Here is a 19,565-nt window from a genome sequence, read left to right on the forward strand (position 1 = left end):
TACTGAAACGTCCTTTCTCATTGCGGCCGCGCTTTGTGCAGGCCATGGGAGCCTATGGACACAGACAATATGTCGAAGGAGACGGCGGATACTGTGGAGCCATGTGGTTCCTCAGTGATCAAAGTGAGGCCAGCTTAACTTCACATCCATTGTGACGTGGCCAGGCTATAAGTGTCTGTTCCAGCTTTATAGCTTGCTATGACACAGACGCTCTGAGTCCTGCGCTCTGATTGGCTCACTTTGTCACCTGTGAGTGAGTTTATTCAACTCTCTCAGATAGAAATAACACATATTTTACTATGTGTATATATATATATATATATATATATATATATATATATATATATATATATATATATATATATATATATATATATATACACACATATATACATATATATATTTACATACATACATACATACATACATACATATGTATATAGGCAAAAGCTGTGATATATTTTGGTCTGATTGTTACGAGAGGTCTTCTGCATTAAAGAGACATGTTGAAAATGCAGGATATTGTTGACTTAAGTATCCTCAAAGTCATGTATAAAGCAAAGTGCAATGTATTACCTAAATATTCAAAGACTGTTTGAGATGAGAACAAGCCACTACAATTTAAAAGGAACCTACATGTTTAAAAAACCCAGATTCAGAACCAAGGTTATGGAGCGAAGCGTTGCTGTGAAAGGAGTTCACTTATGGAATAGTTTTGACAAAGAAATAAAAGAATCAAGTTCAAAGACGACATTTAAAAATCATATAAAATCGAATGCAGTGTGTATGTATGAAAAAGAAAACTAAGTTGTTGTGTATAATAATGAAGATTACTGTTTGCAATTGATCAGTAATTGTGCCTGAACTGATATGGAATGTTTAGTGACCATCGGTGTTTATGTATTGTCTTGAAAAAGGAAAGGGGGGCAGATAACATAAGATTTGTTCTTCTTTGTGCTCCTTTTCATTCATTTCTTGTGTGTCTGATGTTGTGACACTGTTGATGTCTTTTTATGTTTTATGAATAAAATAAATAAATTATTATTATTATTATTATTATTATTATTATTATTATTATTATTATTATTATTATTATTATTATTATTATTATTATTATTATTATTATTATTATTAATAATAATAATAATAATAATAATAATCATCATCATCATCATCATCATAATAATCATAATCATCATGTGCTACAAATGAGCAGCTGGAGGTTTTTCATGCTCTGTGGTCCAGCTCCAGACCCATCTGGATTCAAACAGAATGTAGAAGGGACTGGTTGGTTAAGCAAAAAGGACACAGCAGTGTGGGGATGGAACCAGTGACTCTCAAGCCAGTTGTTTGTTTGTCTGTATAAATGGGCATAGCTAACGTGCTAGCTGCAGCTTTCCAAATAGGAAGTGAGCTTGCAGGCACTTCCTGCTCCCATTGGCTCTCTGTAACTGCTGCTGTGAGTCTTGTCATCTTAAAATGTTCTTATTATCTGCTCCACATGATCCTGGTGTTTTTATCTAACTGTTTTGTCAGTTAAAAAAAATCCTATTCCCTATACACAGCTTGGAGCCAAATTCTCTCCTATAACTGTTGGGATCTCAAGTGTCATTTGTCTGGGGCCAAATGCTATGGGTGACGTCACATTGGCTTAGTCCACTTCTTAATACATACTTATGCCTGGTTGTGACAGAGGTCTCTAAGCTCCTTCACATGAATGTTTGTATTTTAGTGTATTCACATTTTATTGGACACTTTTGCATTTGGTATTAATGAAGCTCCAGCCCTGGGGACACAAACATCTGTCTGGTAGTGTTCAGACTAGTCGCACCAACTTAGCTTACTTCAGGGCAGCTGTCTGTCAATATCCTAAAAAGTGCAAACACATTTGTGAGTTTAGAGGTAGAGCACGTGTGGTCCTACTGCACCTCTGCAGAGGAGGTGGAGAGAAGGACTTGAGGATGTTTAAGCCTTCAGTCAACTCCACTGAGCTGGCATTGACCCACATTCTATTCTGAGCTGGAGGAATACACATACTTACCAGGTTTGCACACTTCCTCTGAGGCATTAGGTTACTTATTGATTGGCATGTTAGGGTTTGTTGCCCATTTGAAAGTTGGCAAAACTGTATATAACTGAAATGGTGATGATTTATTTAGATCATAGAATGTCCTCTGCAAAGTACAAAATATGATCTTTTTTTTATGGAAAAATCATGTAGCTTTAGACCTTTACAAACAACTGAAATTCATAGGACTCTTGTATTAGTTCATTAGATCATATTTCATTGTTCTCTCAGATGTTAATGTTTTTGCTGTGTGTTCACTCACAATCCCACTTTTTAAACATATATCATGAATAACTATGTTTTTTTCCAAAATCATGCAGCCCTACTAACCATGTTTCCTTCCACTAAAGGCACTTGGTTTGTTAATAGAAATTAAAGCGTGCCAATTGTAAACCTGCCAGCATAAGCAAATTAAAGAGCCTAGAGGGGATTTCAGAATCAATGTGCTTTATTTCACAGAGTCAACACAGCTTCCAAGTAGTTTTGGCTTCCAAGTTATTGTACAGAGAGGGCAAACAGATGAATTGAATCATTTTCAATCCATATTTCATTCCTTAAAATCTTCCCAGTTTTCATTCAGCTAACAATTTATAACAATATCTTAAGTTCAGTTTTCTGTTTGTTAAAATGTTTGCAAATCATTTGCTGGCTTCATTGCCAATATGTAAAGCTGTTAGTCAACAAAGAGCCAGATTTACTGTTGTAGACATACAGGGCTGTACGAGGCTGGTAAGCACATGCTGGTGAGCAATGTAATTAGAGAAGCAGCCGTACCACACAGTGGACACCAAAAGACACGTGTGGACACAGGCACTCTGAGCTCAGGGCCAATGTGGGAGCCATGTTGAAAACTGGCAAAGCATACACAGGTCTGAGCTGTTACTAGAATGTAAACACAGACCATTCTGTACTAGTCTTGTCACGATGCTAAAAGTTGTAACTCTATTTCAAAACTAAGGAATAGACTTGATACTCATTTCTGATACCACAATGATAATAAAAACACTTTTTTTAGACAATAGAAATCAAATGAGTATCAGAGTTTTGATACTACTATATTGATTAGTGTTTGATTTTCTAACCTAGTACATTGTTGTGAATTCATAGACTAAAGATGGAAAGATCATTGATTGAAGACACTACAAGAATTTATTTAAAATAAATAAATAAATCTGAACACTTCAACAAGCTCCAGAGATTATTTTAAAATACCATCAAGGAAAAGTGCCTTTGGACAAGGTGTATGCTCTTTCCGCGCCTCTCAAACCTGGAACATCCCAGTGACTGTACGTGACCTGCCTACACTCAGCTCCTTCTCTGCTCAACTTAAATCCTGACTATTTGACAATCACATCTGTCCACACAACTAAACTTAAGTAGCACCTTTTGCACATGAGCTGGGGACTGTAATCGTGGCCATACCAGCTTGTCAAAGCCTGATCCCGTCAGATCGCAGAAGCTAAGCAGGCTAGGCCTGGGTAGTACTTGGGTTAGTACTTGACTGTTAGGAAGTCCAGGTGCCAAAGTGGGGCTCCAGTGGCAAAAAAACTGCTGTTGTGTCCTTAGGCAAGACACTTCACCCACATTGCCTAGTATGAAAGTGGTGTGTGTGTGTGTGTGAGTGATGGTGGTGGTCGGAGGGGCCGATGGTGCAGATAGACAGCCTCGCTTCTGTCAGTCTGACCCAGGGCAGCTGTGGCTACAATAGCATGTGAGCACGGCACGTGAGCAGTAAAAACAAGGAAGTCTGAAGTAGCAGCAGCTGATTTTGAGCTGAGGGAGATGGCAAGTGTGAAAACGGTCTTTTCGTGGACCGACGATAAGGTTCAGTTGTTACTTAGTGTAGTCAGTCTTCAGTCCTCAGAGAGAACTGACTCGTTTCTGTGTCTGCAAGCCTTCCCTATCCACACAGCTTTGAGCATATTTGTTTACATTTTACAGAAACGAAACTTAAAACCGCATGGCATAAGCTATGCACTCAAAAATCAGCTCGCTATTGTGCACTGATGCCGTTCAGCTTCTGTTGGACTAATGGACACTGCTCAGTGGGTTATAAGTGTTCTTTCTGTGACAGAGGGGTGTTCAGCTTATGGTAAGTTTTTTCTGCTTTTCTATTGCGTTGGAGATAGTTCATGTTAAAATTTTCAGAGATTATGCGGTCTTTGCGTATATGCATATCCATTTATATGAATGGACATATGTTCTAGCTTCTTAGCGTTTTGGCTCTGAATTAGCGTTCTATGTGCCTACGCTGTGCAAGCGAAGTTTGCGTTGTAGCCTTTAGAACACCATCTTGCACCCTTCTGCAGACTTTAGTTCAGTGCTGTAGTGTGCACACGAGGCACATGGTAAAGGACGCACTCACACTTTTAAAAACAGTGCTAACTTGTCTGATTTTAAGCGTGACTTTCACAAGTTAACATGCTTCCAATGTGACCGTAACGAGCATGAGAGATATACGTGCTGAACTGATTGATATGTTAACGTAGGATAGAGGTAAAGATGCCGCACTTGTTATTTTCTTCACGGGTGATGTGAGTTCAAGGTCCACGCACCCTCTTATATTTTTTACAGCCCATTTATCATAGTCATTAAAGGACACCAAACAACTTATGGTCATATACACAATTGGAAGCATTGATTTACTTTATTCTGTCACGAATGACTACAAATACAACAATACAATACAATTCAAATTCCTAAATGGCGAGGAGAAAATATAACATAGTTAAATGGTCTGGAAAGTCATTTTTGCAGAATAGGTCTGCTATAATGTTAGGAAGAAATATGTATCAATGAAGTTATGAAGTTAAAATTTCTATAGTTTATTATTTTTAATATTTTTAAAGAGGGGTATTACACATCACATTTAGATCCATCCATCTATTTTCTTCTGCTTATCCGGGGTGGGTCGCATGTTAATCTTTTTTTTTTTAAGCGCTATAATCGCTTAATGCTACACAATATATTAATATGAAACTACCATACATCTGGTTTGTGAAATTTTGTGTAGTATTGTATCCTGCTTTTGTACATTTATGGAAAATTACTGTGCATGAATCAACTGAAATATAACTTTGACTAAACCAATGGTGAGGGAAGATGTATTTGGAATTGTTTTCAAGCTTTTTATGATATTGTAATGTTATTCTCTCATCAAAAGCAAGAGGATTTGGTTGTCATGCATGCTTTCTTGAGTAATTGAGTGATATTTCCTGAGCCCTATTCAAACCCTCCTTACAGTTAGCTGTAAAATTCTATGCAATGCTCTGCCCACAAGCCTATGTCACTGATGCTCCCACATGACAGTTCTCCATAAACATAAAAAAGCATGATACAAAACTGTACACAACAACTTGACAAACCTAATGCAATGTGCACTAGCTTCATTAGCGGGATGTGATGTAAGGTGGGAGTGACTTAGCATGGAGAGCAAATGGAGGGGAGACTCTTAAGTGTCAAAAATGAAAGTGAAATTTATGAAACATGTTAATAAGTTAAGTGGCAAATGCAGCATTTCCAAAATAATAAAAGGTAACATGGTGATCTAAATATGTTGTATGTTATAGTTAATACTCCACAGAAGTAAATATTCCCTCTTTAACAGCTCAGCAAAGTTTTACATATGACCCCGTTAAACTCAGTATTTCAAATTTTCCACAGAGGGACATGTTTCTGTTTGATGATAAAAGCAGCGCAGTGGATGGGAGTTGTGTCTACTCCAGGGAAAAGGAACTCCTGTGTCTGTGGAACCATTTCCATAGTAACGCAGCGAGTGTCAGCTAGAGTCAGTGGATCTGCTCAGAGCTTTCCAGTCCCTGAAGATTCAGAGAGAACCAAATTAGGCATGGCTTTAGACTAACCGCTATATACAGTCGTGGACAAAATTGTTAAAAATCAATCACTGCTTTTTACCTGTGGTTCAACAGAATTATTAGAAAAAACAAAATAATGAAACTGGCCTCGACTGGCCTTTATATTTTGTTGCACAACCTTTTGATGCAAACTTTGCAAACAAATGATTTCTGGAACTGTCAGTGCCACTTCTGCTCTGGTCAACTGGTATTTTGACCCACTTAACGTGAGCAAACTGTTCTAGTTGTCTCAAGTTTGAAGGGTTCCTTCTTCAGACAGCATGTTTCAGCTCATTTCACAAATGTTCAATAGGACTGAGATCTGGGCCCACAGAAGAACACTCCAGAACAGTCCAGTGTTTTGTTCTTAACCATTCTTGTGTGTTTTTAACTGTGTTTTGGGTCCTTATCCTGTTGAAAGACCCATGGCCTATGACTGAGACCAATTTTTCTGACACTAGGCCACACATTTCATTCCAAAATACCTTGATAGTTTTGAAATTTTGTTGCACCTTGCACAGATTCAAGACACTCTGTGCCAGATGCAACAAAACAGCCCCAGAACAAAACAAAACCTCCTCCATGTTTCACAGTAGGGACAGTGTTCCTTTCTTGGTCTGCTTCATTTTTGCATCTGTGAACATAGAGCTGATGTGTCTTGCCAAAGAGCTCCAGTTTTGTCTCATCTGTCCAAAGGACATTCTCCCAGAAGCTTAGTGGCTTATCAATCTGCATTGTGACAAATTCCAGTCTCACTTTTTTATGATTTTCTCTCAACAGTGGTGTCCTCACATGAAGTCCACTTTGGCTCAAACACTGATGGATGGTGTGATCTGACACTGACATACCTGGCCCTTCGAGTTCACATTTAATTTCTTTGTTGGTTGTTCTGGGCTCTTTGGTTCCATTTGTATGATCCAATCTGTTCAGTTTCTCATAAATTTTCCTCTTGCAGCCGCGTCCAGGGAGTTTGTCTTCAGTCCTGTGGACCTTAAACTTCTGAAGAACATGTGTAACTGTAATCACAGGAACATCAAACTGCTCGGAGATGGTCTTATGGCCTTTATCTTTATCCTGCTTGTCTCTCATTTTCTTTCTAGTCTCCTGACACAGTTCTTTTCTTCTCTTTCTCTAGTCCATGTTCAGTGTTGTGTCCATCATGTCTCCAAACAGCACAATGACACATGTCCCCTTTAAACAGACAGACTGACTGAGGACAAGTTTGAAGAATCTGTGATGCAGATTAGAGACACTCCTAAGTTTAACATGTCCCTGTTGTTACTTACAATCTTTTGTAGAGGTACCATCATTTTTGTCCAATAATTCTGTTGAACAACAATTTATTATTACTTTTTACTTTTCTTAGTTTCAATTTATTTCAGTGAAAATTGTTGATTTTTCTTTCATTACCAGAGGGGTACCTACAATTTTATATATATATATATATATATATATATATATATATATATAAAAAAAAAAAAATGTGTTTCTCACCTTCCACGGTGGTAGGTCTCTCTCACCCTCATTGAGCTCGGGTCCTCTACCAGAGGCCTGGGAGCTTGAGAGTTCTGCGCAGTATCTTTGCTGTTCCCAGTACTGCACTTTTCTGGACTGAGATGTCCGTTGTTTTTCCCGGATATATATATATATATATATAAAATAAAAATAAAAATTTGTTTCTCACCTTCCACGGTGGTAGGTCTCTCTCACCCTCATTCAGCTCGGGTCCTCTACCAGAGGCCTGGGAGCTTGAGAGTTCTGCGCAGTATCTTTGCTGTTCCCAGTACTGCGCTTTTCTGGACTGAGATGTCCGTTGTTTTTCCCGGTATCTGTTGTAGCCACTCTTCCAGTTTGGGGGTTACAGCCCCGAGTGCTCCGATCACCACAGGCACCACTGATGCCTTTACTTTCCAGGCTCTCTCCAGCTCTTCCTTGAGCCCCTGGTATTTCTCTAGCTTCTCGTGTTCCTTTTTCCTGATATTACCATCGCTTGGTATTGCGATGTCAACCACCACGGCTCTGCTCTGTTTCTTATCCACCACCACTATGTCTGGTTGGTTCGCCATCACCATTCTGTCAGTCTGTATCTGGAAGTCCCACAGGATCTTGGCTCGGTCATTCTCCACAACCTTTGGAGGTGTTTCCCACCTTGATCCTAGGGTCTCCAGCCCGTACTCTGCACAGATGTTTCTGTACACTATGCCCGCCACTTGGTTATGTCGCTCCATGTATGCTTTCCCTGCCAGCATCTTACACCCGCAGTTATGTGCTGGACTGTCTCAGGAGCCTCTTTGCACAGTCTACACCGTGGGTCTTGTCTGGTGTGGTAGATCTGGGCCTCTATTGCTCGAGTGCCCAGGGCCTGCTCCTGAGCAGCCAGGATCAGTGCCTCTGTGCTGTCCTTCAGACCAGCCCTCTCGAGCCATTGGTAGGATTTCTTGATATCAGCCACTTCAGTTATGTTCCGGTGGTACGCCCCATGTAGGGGTTTGTCCTGCCATGATGGTCCCTCCAGCACCTCTTCCTCTGGACCCCACTGTCTGAGACATTCTCTGAGCACCTCATCTGCTGGGGCCTTGTCCTTGATGTACTCAAGGAGCTTGGATGTTTCATCCAGGACAGTGGTTCCCACACTCACTAGTCCTCGGCCCCCTTCCTTCCGGCCTGCGTACAGTCTCAGGGTGCTGGATTTGGGATGGAACCCTCCATGCATGGTCAGGAGCTTTCGTGTCTTAACATCTGTGGTCTGTATCTCCTCCTTTGGCCAGCTTACAATTCCTGCAGGGTATCTGATCACTGGCAGGGCGTAGCTGTTGATTGCCTGCACCTTGTTCTTGCCATTGAGCTGGCTTCTAAGGACTTGCCTCACTCTTTGCAGGTATTTGGCCGTAGCCGCTTTCCTTGTTGCCTCTTCGAGGTTGCCATTTGCTTGTGGGATACCAAGGTACTTGTAACTGTCCTCAACGTCTGCTATTGTTCCCTCTGGGAGTGACACCCCCTCTGTGTGGACTACCTTCCCTCTCTTTGTCACCATCCTGCTACATTTCTCAAGCCCGAATGACATCCCAATGTCTGTACTGTAGATCCTTGTGGTGTGGATCAGTGAGTCGATGTCTCGCTCCCTCTTAGCGTACAGCTTGATGTCATCCATGTAGAGGAGGTGACTGATGGTGGCCCCGTTTCTGAGTCGGTATCCATAGCCAGTGCGGTCGATTATTTGGCTGAGAGGGTTCAGGCCTATGCAGAACAGTAGTGGGGACAGTGAGTCTCCTTGGTATATGCCACATTTGATGGACACATGTGCAAGTGGCTTCCCCTTGGCTTCAAGGGTGGTTTTCCACAACCGCATCGAGTTCGCAATGAACGCCCTTAGAGTCCTGTTGATATTGTACAGCTTCAAGCACTCAGTGATCCATGTGTGTGGCATTGAGTCGTAGGCTTTCTTGTAATCAATCCAGGCAGTGCACAGGTTGGTCTTACGGGTTCTGCAGTCGCGGGCGACTGTTCGGTCAACCAGGAGTTGGTGTTTGGCTCCCCTGGTGTTCTTGCCGATACCCTTCTGTGCTGCACTCATGTATTGATTCATGTGCCCACTTATCTTAGCCGCAATGATGCCTGACATGAGCTTCCATGTTGTGGAGAGACAGGTTATTGGCCGATAGTTGGATGGGACTGCACCCTTTGAAGGATCCTTTAGGATCAGGATCGTACGCCCTTGGGTTAACCATTCAGGGTGAGTCCCATCCCTTAGCAGCTGGTTCATTTGTGCTGCCAGGCGCTCGTGGAGGGCAGTGAGCTTCTTTAGCCAGTACGCATGGATCATGTCAGGGCCCGGTGCGGTCCAATTTTTCATACCTGAGACTCTTCCCTGGAGGTCTGCCACTGTGATGGTGACTGGATTCTGTTCAGGGAGGTTGCTGTGGTCTTCTCTCAGATCCACCAGCCACTGTGCATCGGTGTTATGTGATGCCTCCCTTTCCCATATGCCTTTCCAGTACCTCTCAGTCTCCAGCCTTGGTGGGTATGCTCTGCTGTTATTACCCTGCCACTGAGCGTACACTTTCGCCGGTTGTGTTGCGAACAGCCGGTTTATTCGTTTGGCCTCGTTATCTCGTGTGTACCTCTTTAGGCGGCTGGCCAAGGCTTGGAGCCTTTGTTTGGCAGTTTCGAGTGCTTCAGGTATGGGCAACTGGTTGTACCTCTTGGGCACTTGCTTTTTCATTGCACCTTTCTGGGCCTCTGACAGTTGGCTCACTTCTCTCCGCACCTCCTTGATTTTAGCCTCTAACCGTCTTTTCCATGGTGGGTATTGTATCGCATGGCTCCCATGGTTGCTCTTATAGCCCAACACATCTAGGATCACTGCTGCTGAAGTGTGTATATATATATATATATATATATATATATATATATATATATATATATATATATATATATGTATATATGTATATAGGTGTAATCTTTGCTGTTCCCAGTACTGCACTTTTTTTTTTTTTTTTTTCCTGGTATCTGCTGTAGCCACTCCTCCAGTTAGGGGGTTACAGCCCTGAGTGAGAATACAATCACCACGGGCACCACTGAAGCCTTCACCTTCCAGGCCTTCTCCAGCTCTTCCTTGAGCCCCTGGTATTTCTCTAGTTTCTCATGTTTCTTTTTCCTGATATTATCACCATCACCATGTCTGGTTGGTTTGCCAACACTGTTCTGTCAGTCTGCATCTGGAAATCCCGCAGGATCTTGGTTCGGGAGAGTACACTGAAATATAAATATTTACTTAATCTTTCCTAGCAAATAATGTATTGGTAGTTTGGGCCCATTTTTATACCCGGTGTGAAGGATGGTTGAAAGGCTGGTCTGCACTGCAATCAGTTCAAGTTTTACCCAGTTTGCAGTGGAATTGGAATATCCTATTAATTGTGGGATTGTAAATTTATAAAAGAAAGTGTAAAAATCATTATCAGTGAGTTTGTTTTGCTTCTGTGAAGTTCATCATAGAATTCTTTATATCTGGAATCAATTTTCTGTAGGATTGTTAATAGCTCTTCTGATTAAGATGTATGCTATGTATTAGCTCGCGATCCTCTGAGTTGACTTGCTAACAGCTTCTCTGACTTTTCACCCAGTTCAAATTGCTTGAGTTTCAATATAGTTTTACAAATTTGTTTACTTAAAATATTATTGTAGTCATATTTAAATTTAAGGATAGTTTTGTAATCTGTAACTGAGTAACTACTTCTCTTCAAGTGAAGGGAGTTGTCACTTCTTCTGGAAGCAACCTGAACAGAGAATCTTAAAAAAGAGTCTTGGAGAGTTAAAACAGTTCTCAGACATGTCTCTTTATTGATTCAGGCAGGTACAGGTCTCCGATTTAAGTTGATTTTACATAACTCAGCCACACGGAGTCTCTTTGCGTCGTCATCCCTCGACAACGCCCCTTAGACGTCGTTCCCTGTTCTGACCATACACAGAAAAACAGGTGCCTTTATACTAGCATAACTTGTTGAGTTAGCATCTTCAGCAGAAACATACACAGCAATTTTGACCCAACACGTGTTTATCATAGATTGGCATATGCTAAAGGTTGGAAACCCAACCCTTCGCTGTCTCATAACACTCGAAGTCCATACGACATCATATCCCGACCCCAGTGACACTCCAAGGTCCAGAAACTTACACATCACATCAAGGAACACAGTGACTTCTATATTACATGGTAAATTAACATGAATGAAACATTAAAAAAATCCCACAGAGTAGTAACTCTATTTCCTTAAGACAAGCATTAAGTTCTTTTTTCTTAGCTGATTATGCAATAATGTGGCCTCTACATATGACCTTGAGAGTCTCCCACAGAGTTGAATCCGTTACTTCTCCATTGTCATTCATTTGCATGGAATCGTCAATTTGATCATTCATATATGAAACAAAGGTATGGTCATTAAGGTGCCAAACATAGTGTTGTTTAGGTATTATATTATTAAACTGAAGTGGGATTGTATATAATAATCTTATTGTATGTAATGTGTTTAATATTAGATAATAGTTCAGATGAGACAAAAAAATTATCTATCCTTGTATAAGACTTGTGTGTATGTGAATAAAAGGAACAATCTTTGTCTGTAGGGTGCAAAAGGCGCCATATGTCCACAAGATCTTCTTTCATCAAGATCGTCTTTCAGTGTTTGAGCTGAAGCTGTGTTAATGTGAGGTTTTGTAGATATTCTGTCTAGATGGGGATCTAAATAACAGTTAAAGTCCCTGCTGATTGTTATGTTAGAACAAGAACTGGGAATTAAATCAAAAACCTGATTGAAGAATCCAGGGTTATCATTATTGGGGCCATTAATGTTGAGCATTGTGGGAGTAACATTAATATACCCTGTAATCAATACATATATCTGACAAATGGATCAGCTGTCATTTGTTCTAAGTGAAATGGAACATTTTTGTGGAAAATACTGGCAACTCCTCTAGCTTTCCGGTTAAAGGTAGTTTGAAAAAACTGAGATATCCAGCTATCTCTGCGTTGATCATTGGGCTCAATGTGTTTCCTGGAGAAATACTATATCAACTTTTAATGGTTTAAGGTGAGAAAAGACACAACATCTTTTAAATGCATGACCGAGCCCTGTCACATTCCACAAGATTACATTAAGATTTTCAGATCATCCCATTTTTATTTGGAGTTATTTCAGGACATTACTTGTAATAATAATTGTATAACAATCAAAAATGTACTGTGGCATTGTACAACAATGCCACAAACCCCCACCCCCACCCCAAAAGACATTCCCCATCCCACCCACAACTTCTCACCAAGAGATCCTAACCCAACAACAAGATAGAAGGGGGGAAAAAAAAAAAGATCATGTGAAAAAAAATAGTACGGCACTTTTGGGAAGCCCAATCAGCACAACAGTCTTTTGTCTGCCTCTCTTCTCCAAGTCATCTGTCTTAGGTTCAAGAGTGTGGAGATCCTTTGCTCTGTTGCTTTAAGAAGTTGATGATGATGAGTGTTTTATTTGTTGTAGTTAGTTGGTTTTTCATGCCTGAAACATCTTGAGTAACAGTGTTCATCTGTGTATCAATGTCATTCAGACAAGTGATTATATCCTGCCCTTGAGAATGTAATTCTGCCATAATATCAGCCAGGCCAGGTCCCTCGTCAGCGGTGCAGGCCTCCTCCAATTTTTTGTCCACTGATCACAGTGTCATTTTATAAAGAGAGAGAATCTTTAGAAATTATCATGTTATCCCGTAAAAAGTATCTCATAATTCTATAAAAATATCTTGTGATCCTGTGAAACTTTCATGCACTGAATGGATGATGAGGTAGACAGGGAAGCAGAGATCATTGTAACCAGGCATTCCAGACAGTAGAGGTGGTGGGTCTCTGAGAGCACAGTGCAGTTGTTTCGCTGCCCAGCCTGCTTTCTTATTTCTATCCACAGTCTTTCTGTTCCTGTTTGGGCTCTAATGCTGGGTGGGGGTCGGCTGGTTGTCCAGAGGAGAAGCATCTCCATATGTGGCCACCTCTTGTACCACTGGCATGAGAGGCCACCTGATTTCCCTGTAGTGAGAGTGCAGTGGAGATGCTAGGTTGGTTAAAGTGAGTAAAAGTGCATCTTTAAGTGCAAGCATGAGTAAAAGTTGCTATGCAGCCGCCTCTTGTGCCAATGGAGAGCCACAAGACGCTGTGCGTAAAGCTTTGCGCAACACATGCTTTATTTATGTGATTTTTACGTCTTCACAGGACTGTGATGAGAGTGGAGTGTACAAGGTACCTCAACCTGCTTTCCACTCTTTCAACTCTGTGTGGTCAGTTTGCACAGATCAATGGCCAGTGAGCAGGGTGAGGCAGATGCATTGTGCTGTTTTCTTTGTAGGAGAAGAGTTAGGTCTCTATACGCAATCTGATTCCCCTGGACCCTGTCTAATCTGTACATTCAGTGTTTTCTTCAGAGGCATCCCTGGCCACAATTAGGCCATGGCTGCACAAACCCAGATATGTTTACAAATGGATATTTTGTTTACTTGATTACTAGTACTATCTGTTCAGTGGTGGCACACTTGTTCCATTTTTATCCTAGTCACCAGTATTCATTCATTGTTTATTTTAGCTTATTGAATCTGTTAATACTGCATTCATGCATTAAAGAGCAGAAATGACAAAAGAAAAGGACTCATGTACACTGCATACAAAATTAGTTTCTGAAGTTATGATGCTGTCTGTTACCAATTCCAAGAGGCGGCGCTGCTTTTATTATTCATAACTAACCACAGGACAGACCAAATGAAACAGACAAGAGAAAGTTGAAATAAATGAGCGGACAGGGGACATCTAGAGGAATGGCTGGTGGCTGTGCAGGAGCGCTGAGTTACTCAGAGTGCGGACAGTTTCATAACAGACACAGAACTGGGAATGGACTTTTGGACATTCGATGGGACGTCAGAACTGAAGGGGGAAAGACGTGTCCTCTGTCACTAGGGGAGTGCTTGCGTGCATCTGCTTAAACGTGGGCCTGTGTCATAGCACCGTGAAGCTTCTGTGAAGTTATTGTAGCTGTTATGGACACAGATGTGTAATGTTAGCATACTAAATGAGCCACCAGCTGTGTCCCGTTACGCTCGTAATGCGCAGTTGGTCCCTGTCTGTCTCAGCAGGCTATTGGCTGAAATCTCTTTGCTTTTAATGCCTTGTATGCAGCGTAGATGAGTCCTTTACCTTTGTCATTTCTGCTCTTGGATGCACAAATGCAGCATTAACAGATTAAACACACTAAAATAAACAATAAATGAATAAAAATGGAACGAGTGTACCACCACTGAAATGATATATTCATGGTTACATGAACATATTTGAGTTCATGTACCCATGGCCATCTGTGTCCAGGGAAGCCTCTAAAGAGGGGAGAGAATTTGCAGAGTACACAGGGTACAGGAGAAGCAGATCGCGTCCAGAAACCCACCTCCTTTCCTACAAGTATAATGGCACAATGCATCTGCCTCTGCCATTGAGGCGTGCAGGTCGACCGCACATAGGACACTATTGGCCCATACCGGGACATTAAGATAATCTGTGGATAGAACAAGGAAAGCTGGCTGCACTGTTATGCCATGCATATTTGAGGGTATTCTGAATAAGCAATACATAGATAAGATAAATAGATAGATAGATAAATACTTTCAATACACAGTCCTCAGTCAACTCAGTAAATGTTGATTAATGGCTTGATATAGTATACACTTTAGTATATTAGTATAGAGCAGGAAAAATAGAAGGCCTCAGCTCTGGTGACAGCTCTTAGTACACACATGGCCCGGAGCACATTTGTAGCTCAAAGTTTTGCATACCAATCAGCACTGTATGAACCAGGGCCACCACAAAGAGCAAGGCAAGGAGTAAAGCAGCAGCAGTGAAACAGCCCACAGAAAGATATAGAAGATTTTATTTAGTTTAGTTATTTAGAGGATTGGCTGTAGACCTCTACAATTATAAATGACACTCTTCTCAATTGAAGGCAACACAGTGGTTGAGTTGAGTGAAGTTTGCAAATCCTTACTGTTTCTGGGTGGATTGCTTAGTCTTGACCAAGACTACCTCCAGATCTGAAGATGAGTCCTCCAAAAGCTCATTGCCCCTGACAGGTTGATTGAAGGATGGGTTAAATGCAGAGAATGAATTTCCCTCAAGCAAACTTTATAATTCAATGTACTGCACTGCCTTACTGTGATATACTTTAGTGGCCATAAACACTTATATCTTCTCTGTTTTTTATTGCCAAATGTATTTATTTATGGTTTGTCTGAATAGGGAAAGATGACAACAGACCTGAATTAACAACTAAGTAATCCAATGCAGGCATCACAGTGTTCACAGTTTAAGCCAATTTGCAACAACACAATTCTACACAAAAACTGTACATTTTAACATTAAATTAAATATGTCTGTAAATTGGAGGTTCACTTTTACATACAAATACAATTCTGTACATTTCCTGCTACACTGTTTGGTCACATGCCTTAAATAGGACATACAGTTATAATCTATGACACACGTGGATCATTATGTTATAATTTTAAATCAATACTGTTAAACGGTTCAGGTTACATGTTATTGTTGTTGTATTGTATTTAATGCGGAAATGAAATTGTAATTTCCCTTGTGGTTCAAGCAAGTTTGTCTAGTATAAGCTGATGATGACAGCAACACTACTTTGTGCCAGTTGATCTGGTGAGCCAAGAATATTGCCACACTTTGTTAATACTATAATTAAATAGGTGAACATAAAGGCTGTGGCTGTGGGAATATGTGAGTCAGCATGTGGCCTGTAGGGAGAAAAAAGTCTTTGTTACATACCGTTTTCTGTGCATATGGTCCCAGTTTTTTTGTTTTGTTTTGTTTTATTGACAAAAGACTTGACTGAGGGTTACATCACATTTAAGTTGTTGAAACTGCACAAAAATGCATCATTCAGATTTGGAAGAGAACAGAATGATTTTTTTGTTATCGCCTCTATTATGATCAGTATTACTGTAGCTAATTAAATGTATCATTGTAAACTGTTACGTGCCATATGGTACAGTGATTGGCACTAGGGTTGTCAAAAATATCAGGACAATATCCAGATACTAATCAATAATAAAACTAGTTTTGAAAATAGATAGTTGTTTGAACAAGATACTTGTTTGAGACTGTAAACAAACATATTTATTCGTAACCTAACTTAAGCATGCAGTTTTACATGATGCATACTAGTTTTATATTTATATTGGAACTAGTAAAAAACACATTACAGAAACTAATATTATTGTATATTGAATGCAAATTCCATGGTCTTGAATAATTATCCGAATACTCACACAACCTCTAATGTACTATGGGTTTAAACAATAACACATGTTATCCATGAACCTTAGCACAGTTGAGAAATGGTTTGGGCATCTCCAGATTAGTGTATGAGAATGAATGTGAATAAGAAGACTTTAAGCTACTTAAGAGTGAATGGCAGAACATGAGATCCCAAGCACAGGCAAAAAAAAAAAAAAAGAAACATAATGTTAATCTGTGTTTGTGAGCATTCTTATTTTAATCACAGATAAGCTCCACTTACCATTGCAGCACAATCGCACTGTGTGGCTCTGGTCCCACCATTACCAGAGCTGTTTAAAGCTGCACTATGTCACTTTTTAGGTGGCGAACTAAGGTCCATTCAGAAGTGTAGGCCCTTGTTTACTGTATGTTTGCTAAGTATGGACACAGACACACTGGGTCCTATCTTGTCCCTGAGCTAGTGTAAAGGAGTGGGCGTGTCCAGGTGGGGCTGTACTTCACAGCTGGAGGCTGGGGTGGGACAGTACAAGTACATCTCATCCAATCTGTGACTGCTGTAGCATTTATTGGCACTGCCGGTGTGGGTAATGTCTGCAGTCTTTGCCTCATTACCAGGCAGCACAGAGGGGAGTGGAGAAAAGTTATATATGGTACAGTAAATGGTCACATTTTTCTATAGCGCTTTTCCACCTTCAAGGCACTCAAAGCGCTTTACAACAAGGAACCACTCACCCATTCACACACCAGTGTATGCAGACACTGTGGGCAAGGTGGGTTAAGTGTCTTGCCCAAGGACACAACGACAGCATTCATCTGTGGGAGCTGGAATCACACCAGCCAACCTGTGGGTCAGTGGATCTGACCACTCAACCTGTGATGTTTATGTTGAGAGCTGGGTTCGAACCGCCAACCTTTTAGATCAGTGGGCGAATGCTCTACCAACTGAGCTACTGCCGCCCTGCAGCTCTGTATCCCCATGATGCAAGTACACACTGGTAGAGGCGTCAGGAATATAGAATTTTGGCTGGGCCATGACAGAACTGTCTGGGTTTGTGTTCCGTACATTCCACGCGCATGTGCACCCCTCTCATGCACGCACACCGCTGTAAACCTGTGCACGCACAGACATGTTAGCCTTTTTAGCTTTCTCTGCGTTCCTCTGTTCATGTGCCAGACCAGTGTCTATCTCATGCGCTCCCCATACCACAGCAGACCCACTGACCACTTCTCTCCCCCTGGTCGAACCCGCTCTTGCCTGTCCCAGCAGTCCAACTACCGCGTCTCTCACCTGAGGTACTGCTGACCGCTCACATTCTCGTCTCACAGCAGCTGTCCACTGCATTTGGTCCCACTCAGGTGGATGTCTCGCGAATTAGGATGAGAGGAGGGTGACTGCATGACCAGCACTGGTCCCGTACAAGTGACTGACATGCGCCATTAATGCATATGCACTATGTCACATATAATCTGCTAAGTGAACCACAATTCTTTTCTTTCTATAAAGACAATAGCTTTTTTTATTTAAATGCATAGGACCAAATGACAATTATATATCTACAGAAACAGTGGTAATCAGAGGTAGTTATCTGCACAATGTTTAGCCATTTTACAGATATCAATCTAGAATAATAACCTGCTCAAAATATATGCCAAATCCAACCTGCATGATGTATAAATTATAATTTTAAACAGGGTATCATATAGCCTCATAGTCCCTGTATGAGTGCATTAAGCTGAGCACCATAGCATTGTATACACTTGGCACTAACTGAAAAACGTTGCTCTGTATTGATTGGACTCAGCTCTGTCTGTCCCCACTTATCTTAATTGTGAGCTATAAGAACTGATCAGGTCTTTGCATTCTCAGTGCATTATGTTCTGTTTACATACTGTACATAATCAGTGTTGAGAATATTAAAGAGTACTACTACTTCTGGGGTATGAAGTGCTAACACAAACATATTTAGATCACAATGTTACCTTTTAATGTTTCAAAGTTTTGCAGAAAACAACATATTAACATTTTGTTCACTTTAGTTTTTGACAATACAATTAGCATGCATCCTGCTAATGAAACTCTTACACATTAATAGGCCTGAGAGAGATCGCTGAAACACTCACACATGCACTGAAGACTTCCTCTTTAAATGTTGAGGGAAGGTCAAAAATATACACCAAACTGCTTTATATTGATTTAAATATATATGTTTTTCATATGAAGTAGGTTTTAAAACTATTTGAATGTTGAAGGACAATATTCACAGACTTTTGAACTACTTACCACCATAGCATTAAGTTTTGGCTACTGCACATGATGTCTTCTCACTTTTCTGAAGTTGTCCTTGTAAAATGTATGTTTGATGTTGTTAAGTATATTATATTTCTCAGTTTCTGTAATAACCTAAATTGACTTGCCACTCTGAGGACACCATTTTCTGATGTGGAAGACACTTGAATAGAGAAGGTACAAGTAAGCCATGATACGTATGTCTCAGTAAATAATAAGGACATCAGTGAGTGAAGGCAATGAGACACATAGATTGTCAATATTGACTCACACTTGTGGAGGCCTACAGCTTGTACAATAAGCTCTGAGGACCATATTGTTTACGGCATATGGCTAACGTTCCTCTTCCTCTCTCCTGTTTGCCCTTTTCATCCCTCTGTCTGGACTAAAAACAAACACTGTTTCAACTATTTCAATTATTTCAAATCTCATACATTCTTCACATCAAGCATCTAAGTAGTGCAGCAAATATGATACACTATTTTGGCATTACTTACTCACCCCTCACCGGAAGTGGATATA

At 40.6% G+C, this 19,565-nt stretch overlaps 1 protein-coding gene across 1 annotated transcript in view; it reads left to right on the plus strand.

Annotated features, from left to right (window-relative positions):
* Positions 1 to 19,565, plus strand: part of ppp1r14bb (protein phosphatase 1, regulatory (inhibitor) subunit 14Bb) — a 30,094-nt gene that overhangs the window by 700 nt on the left and 9,829 nt on the right. The gene's annotated exons all lie outside the window — the stretch shown is intronic.

The sequence above is a fragment of the Boleophthalmus pectinirostris genome, unplaced genomic scaffold, assembly GCF_026225935.1.
Source record: "Boleophthalmus pectinirostris isolate CB_2022bp ecotype Guang Dong unplaced genomic scaffold, ASM2622593v1 HiC_scaffold_20, whole genome shotgun sequence".
Classification (NCBI taxonomy): Eukaryota; Metazoa; Chordata; class Actinopteri; order Gobiiformes; family Gobiidae; genus Boleophthalmus; species Boleophthalmus pectinirostris.